This window comes from Triticum dicoccoides, chromosome 1A (genome assembly GCF_002162155.2).
Source record: "Triticum dicoccoides isolate Atlit2015 ecotype Zavitan chromosome 1A, WEW_v2.0, whole genome shotgun sequence".
Classification (NCBI taxonomy): Eukaryota; Viridiplantae; Streptophyta; class Magnoliopsida; order Poales; family Poaceae; genus Triticum; species Triticum dicoccoides.
Genome location: NC_041380.1, coordinates 141,631,699 through 141,642,119, shown reverse-complemented (window position 1 = coordinate 141,642,119; position 10,421 = coordinate 141,631,699).

Here is a 10,421-nt window from a genome sequence, read left to right as displayed (position 1 = left end):
GCCTCGCCCACCGCCTCCGCCGCCACGCCCCTCGGGCCCCGCGCTTCGGTCGCCGCTCCGACGAGCTCCGCCACTCTGGCGACCTCCTCCGGAGTCAACCCCGCCGCCGGTGAACAGTGCGCCGCCGCCTCGGTTCGCGTGCCACCGAAACCCTAGATCTGAGGGAGGTTGTTTTTTTTCACTAAGTCCCCGGATTTTCTAATCCAAGTGCCCCTGTTCATAGCTCCGTAACTTTGCATCCGTAGCTCGGATTCATGCATATAGCATATAAAATTGTTCATCTCAGAGAGTACATCATTTCATTCCATTGCATCATTTTCATTTGAGTTTATCTTGATGCCCGAAATGCTGTTAGAAGAGGGCTACTTGAGATAATTGTCAGATCTGCTGCTCCATTTAGGTTTTTGTCATTTTTGCCATGATTAATGTGTGCATGATATGCCATGATGCTCTACATGTGTTTTGTTAAGGGTTTTGTCATCTTTGCAGAGGTGCAACCCATGTATTTTTGTTATGTGTGTGGTGACTAGTGCAAGCTTGCAAAGTGGTGCACTTGTTAATTCTGTTTTCAGGGACTTAGCAATTCCACTAAGTCCTTGACCTGTTTATCTCATATTGCCATATGTTCATGTTGTTTCCTAGTGATCCGTGCCTTTTTTGAGGATGATTAGTAAGGATGTTTTGTTAATATTGTAGTGCTCTATCCATCCATGTCTTTGTTTGCAATTATGGAGGACCCTATCTTCAGTCAATCGAGCTCTACTTTTGCTACTTTGTGAATCTGGGCAGATTGTCAACTTGTTTGCAATTTTGCCGGTGTTGTTGTAGTTGATCCGTGCATGCTATGCTATTGTTCTTGCCATGTCTAGCTTGCATTTTGTGCCTTCTTGATGGATGTATGCTTTTCTTGCCATGAGTTGCACCGTAGTGAGTGCATCGAGCTCATAAACAAGCCTACTTGAGTTATGTTTCAGCATGTGCCAGTTTTCACCAAGTCTGATAACTGATTTTGTTTTTGCTATGTTCACATGCTTGCAATTGTATTTTCTGATCCCTTTTGGCTCAAGGTCACTAAGGGACTTTTGTTAAGCTCTTTGAGTAGCTCCACACCATGCTTTACTTTGCCATGTTCAGGTCCTGTAACATGTTGTTTTGTTGCTCCAAAGAGTGCTACCTGATCTGAAATTCTAGACAAGTGTTAATTTCACTAAGTCTGAGATCTGTTTGCCATATGCATTTTTGCCATGCTTGTTTGAACCTGTTAATGGATGATTTGGCCATAGCTCAGTGCTAGACTTTTGTTAAGCATCTTGAATGCATCCCTGCCATGTATTTTTTTGCCATGTTTGGGTGCTGTAGTTTGTTCATTTCATTGCATTTAGATGCCTACTTGTTGTTGATCGCAGACCGGTGCCATTTTTGTATCGCTTGCCATTTCCAAACCGTAACTCCGTCTCCGATGATCTTTATATCGTTTTCAAGCGATTTCATCTCATCTTTCCAGTGGCACACTTGGAATTCCAAGTTGAGGCGAGGTTCATGCGTTTCCTGGCATATCTTGCATTTTGCATCCCGCATCGCATCCCGCATAGCATATCATCTTTGCCTCGTCTTGTTTGATTCTTGCACGTGGTTGATTGTGTCCTTGTTGCTTGTTTGTCTTGTTTGGGTAGAGCCGGGAGACGAGTTCGCTAACGAGGAGCCCGTTGAGTTTGCTTTCGAGGATCCAGTCAACGATGACAACTGTGGAGGCAAGATGATCATACCCTCGAAATCACTACTATCTTTGATATGCTAGTTTGCTCGCTCTTTTGCTATGCCAATGCTACGATGCCTACCACTTGCTTTCAAGCCTCCCAAATTGCCATGTCAAACCTCTAACCCACCATGTCCTAGCAAACCGTTGATTGGCTATGTTACCGCTTTGCTCAGCCCCTCTTATAGCGTTGCTAGTTGCAGGTGAAGATTGGAGGCCGTTCCTTGTTGGAACATTTATTTACTTGTTGGGATATCATTATATTATCTTGTTATCTTAACGCATCTATATACTTGGTAAAGGGTGGAAGGCTCGGCCTCTCGCCTAGTGTTTTGTTCCACTCTTGCCGCCCTAGTTTCCGTCATATCGGTGTTATGTTCCCGGATTTTTGCGTTCCTTACGCGGTTGGGTTATAATGGGAACCCCTTGATAGTTCGCCTTGATTAAAGCTTTTCCAGCAATGCCCAACCTTGCTTTTACCATTTGCCACCTAGCCTTTTCTTTCCCTTGGGTTCTGCAGACTCAAGGGTCATCATTGTTTTAACCCCCCCGGGCCAGTGCTCCTCTGAGTGTTGGTCCAAACTGTCAGCCGCCGGTGGCTACCAGGGGCAACTCTGGGCTGGCCTACCGGAAGTTTAGACAATCTGAGTGTGCCCTGAGAAAGAGATATGTGCAGCTCCTCTCGGGATTTGTCGGCACATTCGGGCGGTGTTGCTGGTCTTGTTTTAACCTGTCGAAATGTCTTGAAGAACCGAGATACCGAGTCTAATCGGAACATCTTGGGAGGAGGTCTATTCCTTTGTTGACCGTGAGAGCTTGTCATGGGCTAAGTTGGGACTCCCCTGTAGGGATTTGAACTTTCGAAAGCCGTGCCCGCGGTTATGGGCAGATGGGAATTGTTAATGTCCGATTGTAGATAACCTGAACCTTAATTAATTAAAATGAATCAACTGAGTGTGTTACCGTGATGGCCTCTTCTCGGCGGAGTCCGGGAAGCGGACACGGTGTTGGAGTAATGTTTGCGCAGGTTGTTCTCTAGATTCTCGCTCGCGCTTTGCCTCCTCTTCTCGCTCTCTTTTGCGAATAAGTTAGCCACCATATTTGCTAGTCGCTTGTTGCAGCTCCACTTATGTTTACCTTGCCATACTTATAAGCTTAAATAGTCTTGATCGCGAGGGTGCGAGATTGCTGAGTCCCTGTGGCTCACAGTTTACTATTACACCAGATGCAGGGCCTGATGATTCCGCTCCAGGAGACGCGTTTGAGCTCAAGTGGGAGTTCGACGAAGACTCTCAACGTTACTATGTTTCCTTTCCTGATGATCAGTAGTGGTGCCCAGTTGGGGGTGATCGGGACCGCATCGCTTGTTGGGTTATCTTTTATTTTGGCGCCATAGTCGGTCCATGAGTGTTTGGATGATGTAATGTTATTTATGTACTTGATTGACGTGGCGAGTGTAAGCCAACTATGTTATCTCCCCTTTATGATTTATATTACATGGGATGTTGTGAAGATTGCCTAACTTGCGACATATGCCTTCAATGCGATTATGCCTCTAAGTCGTGCCTCGACACGTGGGAGATATAGTCGCATCGAGGGTGTTACATTAAGCCTGCAAACCGGAAAGGAGGTACTCCCTCCGTTTTTATTTAGTTCGCATATTAGCTTTGGTCAAAGTCAAGCTTTACAAACTTTGACCAAGTTTATATACAAAAATATTAAGATATACAATAACAAATCGACAACAAAAATATTAAGATATACAATAACAGATCATATACAAATATGTAGCTCGAAAAGCAGAGATCTAGAAAAAACATTTGTTCTTCCTACTAACATGGATGCTTCTCTTGGCCAACATTCAGTACAGACTGAAAGACAAATTGTTTGTAAAGTCTACAATTCCTCTTGCAAACGTAAGTGGTTTCACCAACAGCTGGAACCATGAGAATGAACCACACATGATGGAGGAACATCCACTGCAATATGATTTGGTCTTCTCTCGATCACATCGCGAGACTATTTTCGGAATACAAACTTTAACTTAGGCAAAATGATGCCCATTGTATAATCAGACCAAAGCAATGAAGCACCTAGTGTTGGCCAATAAATAGTACAGTACTACTTTTCTGCAGTCCTTGAAGTGACTATCCAATCTTTCTGTGTCTATTTTCAAATGGCACTGCATGCAGTGACTATACTATTCTCTTGTGCAGTTCAACCAAAATTGCGGACACTTTGTTTGTTTGCCAAATAGCAACGGGAAGACATCTCTGTCTGCACAAATATCAAGCAGCTAGTAAACATATACCACACCTTCTATTTTTGGTTTAAACATGTCTCTTACGCTTAGCATTTGTCATGTTCTGCACTGGACAATCTGATACAATTATGTTTTGCCCTGGACAATTTCATACTGAATTGATTTGCTGGTTCAGAGCAGAAATATAGCGCCTATTCTTCATCAGACCAAGGATATCCATGTTCGCAGTGATGGAAGAGGTGAAATCAATACAACCGAAATTGAGCATCCAATCATTGAATCCTGTCCTGCACCTCCAATGTAGGTCCACCCTGCCAATAAATTCACATGCAAACCACTAGTATTACTATGTAATGACAGTAAAAAAAGAGTAGCAAGATAGTAGAAAACCATGTACCTTCGTAATGAACAGCTCATAGTGCCACCAATTGGATATAAAGGTTTGGAAAAAACATGCTCCTAATGTTGAACCAGTTGGACTTTTTGTGCAGTTCCACTAAAATCGAGCATCCCTGTTTGCATAGATATTGAAAGTGTGATTACTCTAAAAGTGGCACTAGTTGAAGCATAGACTCACAAATATAAGCATTCCAATTTCATAATGGGAAAAGGTAGCAAGACTGTTTCTAACCACCTGTTTGAAGGAATAAATAAAGCAACAATGGCTGATGTCAGGAAGGCATACATAGTTTTTTTCTGAAAAACTGAGCCATTCCTGACCTTTCCTCTTCTTTTAAGCAAATTTTGTGCAGTTCTACTAAAATAAAATGCCATCACCGCCTTGACAATTCAGTGACACTATACAAAAGGAAATGACTTAACATTACATCATGATGTCAGGTATGTAGTCGATAGGCATTAGAGACAAGCATACAGACCTCCTCCGATAACATAATGAACATTAATTTTAACAAAGGTGTGACTAGCTTTACCGGGATAATTTGAGTGAACTCTCCACCCTTTGTTCCTTAATATAAGACATTTTCGCGGTTCAATTTAAAGTACCCAAACGTCTAGTATTTAGAAAAATAGGTAGTAGTTTTCTTGAGCACATATCTAGGAAAGCTTGCCACACTTTATTTATGTCCATACGCTAATGCAACACCATTCGAATACTACAAATATACACTAATCTAGTGGCTAGTGCAACAGTAGAGTAGTTAGTTTATTACAGGGTACAGTACAATGGTTTTACTGAACAGATTTCAATAAACTCTAGCACTGGAAGGTTTCTATAAGAATTAACAATACAAAATGTAAAGGTAACAAGTTTCAGCATTGGTATACTAGCTCTGCATGAGCATTAAACCAAATACAAAAGTCTGAAGGTAACTAGCATTATTAACTAATGATAGTATAAAAAATTGCAAACCATGTACCTCCAAGGTAAATATCATTTCGAACTCGGGGGGACCTTAAAAATTGCTATCCCAATCTTGATAATCGATCAAACATAAAAACTTGATCGAAAGAATCAAGAAAACAGCCGGAGGAGGAGGTGCCCACTCTTGACCTTTCCTCTTGTCTTCATAATTGTCGGTGCAGTTTAACCAAAATAAAATGACATCAGCGCCTTGGCATTTTGGTGACACTGTACAAAAAATTAACTTATCTCATGAAAGTGAGGTATGTAATCTATAAGCATTAACAATGCAAAAATCTAAAGGTAGTAACAAGTTTCATCATTGGTATACTGGCTGTGCAACAGCATTAGAATGCCTTAGACTGCTGGCGTTGCTTAAATTTATCGGTGGCATTAGACTGAGAGCGGCATTAGTTAAATGTGGCATCACTTTAGCAGTAGCATTGCTTGACTTGACTGCTGGCGTTATACTAACAGCAAAAAAAGTGGTAATAAGAGCATGGGAGGCCCATTCGGACAGTGGGCGTACCAGTACGATGTACCTCCATAGACAAAGAGTGGTGAGGGAGGTATGGTTGCCCAGAGCAACAAATATCCAGGCAGCATATGTGGATTACGTCCCATTTTTGCTCTCTTTAGCCACCTTTTTCCTATGCGAGGACAACAAACCGATCGACCTGGTCATTCTCTATTGCGTTGTCATGTCTTTCTACCCTTCTTCAACCAAGAGACACGAGACTCCTTCCTTAGCTACTGATTTTCCCCTTTTAAAGCTAGATGCGGGTTCGATGTCTACTCTCTTGGACAGTACAGTCTCCCTTCCTTTCCTTATTCAACCCATACATGGATTAGTCTGCATGAAGTAGGGTTTCCTTTAATAGTCCAAATTATGGTTTTCATCTGCGTGGCCAGCAGAGTAGAGGATAGCAAATTGGGAAGATGGTGGAGTGGAAAAAGATCCACATGCAACGACGTGGCAGATGGGGCAATAGAACAAGGTTATGGTTCGAAAAGAGGTAGCATACCTGAGGGTCAGCGGGAAGTGGCTTCACTCGTGGTTGTCGTCCTCCGCACACACTACAGTAGCGAGCTTGGGGACGGAGGCCATCCCGCGCGGGTGCTAGGTCTGAGAGGATGGCCTTATCGTCAATGCGTGACCTCGCTCGCCGACGACGAGTGCGTCAATGTTGCACGTCCTTTTCTTCCCCGACGGATTTGTGACCACCGGTGAGGAGGGAGAGAGGGGCCGTCTTTTTTAGATCTGGAGAGAGGGTGGCAGTGTGAGAAGCAAGTGGGCAGCCCTTAGCAAGAAAGCGCTCAAGCTCCATCCTATATATCTTTCTTGTACTACTAGTACTGAAGGTGGAGTAGTGGTAGAGTAGTTTATATTTTCTCTGCGTACAGTACCAGTTAGTCGTGCTTCAAAACTGATCGGCACGCCATTAAAAAAATGAAGGTCGATAAGTAATGCAGCACCTTGGGCCAACACGGCCAGATCGCATTTTGCATGAGAAATTACACACCATGTTTCGTTGACATGTGGTCCCGTTCCAACATATCAGTGAGACGACGGTGAGTAGTAGGAGTATTTCCGAATAGACGTGTAGGACGGGGCGCCTCTTCGTGAACCGTGGCAAACTTGCAACCGTCCACCGACTCTTCGCCCTTCCCTCTCAATTTGGAACTGCTGTCGCACGCTCTTCCTCTCCCTCCTCCATTTTCCTTCAGCCCTTCACCCTTTCTTCTGCCATTGTTCGATCGTCTTCTCCATGGAGGGAACAGGCCGGAAACGACCCCGTTATTCTTGCCCCGATCTAAAAGATGACGTGGTGGAGGAACTCATTGATCGGTGCGACGTCATCACCTTGGCTAGCATGGCAGGTTCGTTCAAGCCCATTCTCGACTCAACTAATAACATCATTACAAAGAACCCAAGAGTCAAGGAGTGGTTTGATCTCCCCTATCTTCTTCGTCGTGACCCTGATGATGACTGGCGCCGGCATGACGGAGGCCTCGCCCTATGCAAGTTGATGCCGCTTGATAATGATACGTATGATGTTAAGATGCCATCGCTTGAGGGCAAGGCTTGGGCGGGCGCAAATGGAGATTGGGTTGTTTACATTGGGTCCAACTACGAGTGGGAACTTGTGAATGTGTACACTCGTCACCGGGTTCCACTTCCAAAAATCTCAGCACACTGCCCAGATGTTGAGCACACCAGTAATGTACGCACGTTCAAATACGATCATGGTGACTATATTCTACGGAAGATAGCAATTTGTCGAGTTCCCAACCGCTCTTGGAATTACAGCGACTATGATGTTGTTGCTATCTTCGACAAGCTTATTGCCTTCCTTGATGGTTTCACTTGATGGATATTGCTCAAAAATCAGTTTCTGTACACGGATGAGTACTGTGATGCAATTCAATACGAGCGCCTTGTGTTTGCTGCCACCACTCGTGGCAGTGTTTTTGCATGGCATCCTCATAGTTTCGGTACGTTTGTCTTCCACCGTAATTATAATTGTTTCATCCACATGCATGCGGGTTAGCAAGTTTCCCTTTACTAATTAACCTTCTTCTTGTGTTTCCAAGGTCCTGTGAACATCCCACCACCTATACTTGAAAATTTTTATAACCAAGGGGGAGATGACGATGGTGATGATCACGAGCATGAGGACGAGCAGCGCCCATATACTCTATGGCGCCTGGCAACTAATTCCGATGGATCACCTCTTCTTGTGTGTATACAACCCACTGATGATGTTACTGGTAAGGAAGCGGGTGTCTCCCATGGTCGCACTCTCCGGACCTATTCCAATACCCGTTGCATGGTATTCGGGATGGATACTAGTGTGCTAGCGCCAACTCCTTCTCCCTGGTACAGAATTGATAGTCTTGGAGAAAATTCGCTCTTCCTTGGACAAAACTATCCGATGATGGTGAAAGGCGATCCAACTGTTGTTGACACATTTATGAGAAACAACTGTGTCTATACCTCGTACATTTGTGTGGTTCCCTACCCTAGTAGGGATATAGTAGGCCGCTTTAGCCTGGATGATCAGTCCTGCGTTGGTTTCCAGATCGACAATCGATGGCCCGTCCCAGAAAATCACTTGTGGTTCAAAGCAAGCGTTTCCAATGCCGAGGAATGGTTGAGTTGAAGTTCATTTCATTGCTTGTTATTTGTTGTGTGGTGAAAACATTAGTATTTATAATGTATCCTCGTTGTCGATGTGGGTTGATGACCTATTGTATGTAATAAAATGATATGCGTGTGATAAACTTACTAAATTTATGAATGGCTTTCGAGTCGCTTCTCTGAGTGAGTGGTGCGACGAGGCAAAAAAATATTTTCCGAATACATAATTGTACATGCATTGCAACATGTTATTGGATGAGGCCAATCAACAATAGTAGTACACTATTTGTACTAGCTTCATATGCTTCGCGCGTCGGGCGGGTGTTTTTACTGTAGCCATATGTTAATGTGTTCGCTGTACGTAACCAGCACCTCGAATCCTCGATACTAGTACTATATAGTAGGAGTAAGTAGTAGGGAGTATTAGGGTGGCATGGGCCAGAACAAGCATTCACGTCCAGGAGTATGTCACACGCCACCACCACGACATCCATCTGACACCATATTATTTCTTGGAGTCCGTGCTAGAGCAATCTCTTCAACCTCGTCATTTCTCTAACTTCAGCCATCGCGCGGCAGGCGAGGTGGGGGTTTGCCGATAGAAGGTTTCCTTAACTGTGGTCCCACTTGTAAGGCCAACTCCAATGCACGACCCTGAACGCACCTCCGTTTTGCATGGACTCCAACGATAATTTTGACTAGAAAAGCAAGACCAAAGAAAACAAGAACCATAAGAATACATTTTACTACTCCTGTAAGTTGGATTAGTGCCTTCTCGATGCATTCATTGTTGATCTGCGGAGGCTCGATCTCGCGTCTGTGCTAGCTAAAAGTGATAGAACATCTACTAAATTGCGCTCTATCAATATATGGATGTACTCTTCTTCCCAATACAAAAACTTGCATCCATTCTACTCCCTCCGTTGCACAATACATGCCTTCTATTTGTCAAAATATATATGTATCTAGACATGTCTTAGTATATAGGTACATCCAGTTTTGGACAAATGGAAGTCAAGTATTTTGGAACGGAGGGAGTACACAATAAAAATTTTAAGTTATCACAACAAGTCTAATCCGAGAGCAGAACCGAAGATTTGGTCGGGTTCTTCCTCCTTTTGCTGACACCTGGGACATCCAGCATCCAGGTCGTGTCATGAAAGAAAATAGAGTGGTAGTTGAAGCCACGAGATGTGCATCTTGGGTTAAACTGTAAATAGAATCTTACTACTCTTGAGTAACTCCAAAAGCGGCCACCGAAGATCTTTATTGGATTTGTTTTTCATCACTAGGACGTCGAGGTGAAAGATGTGTAGGTTCAGTGGGTCCTCTTGCGTTTTCACTGACATGTGGGGCCACATGTGAGCAAACAGACGATGGGCTCTGCGCGTCTGCTAGCTGGCTTAGAAGAGAGATAGAGGAGGGCTGAGCACGGACTGCAGGAAATTTGTTCTACGTACCTCGATATAGGCTCGATATAGTGGGGTGGCATGGGCCATAACTAGCATTCACGTCTAGCAGTACGTCACACGCCACCCACATGAGTCCCATCCGACACCAATTTTCTTGGAGTCCATGCTACAGCCATCTCTTCTCCCTCCTGTTTTCTCAGCCATCGCGCGGTGGGCGGGGTGGGGGTTTGCCGATAGTCGGTTTGCTCAACTGCGGTCCCACTTGTAAGTGAAAATGCAACACCACACGCATTCTCGCTTGAGCGGCGTGCCGGACCAACCGTGTGGGGGTGCGATGCGAACATGGCAGGCTTTTCCTTTTGAACTCGTAACTTGTATAATTTGGTTCTGCTCCATGGCGCGACCGATAGATAGAAAATAACGATTTTGCCTAGAGTAATGAGAAGTTTGGTTCTGGCACCGTTCATGCATGGAGTACGTATGAA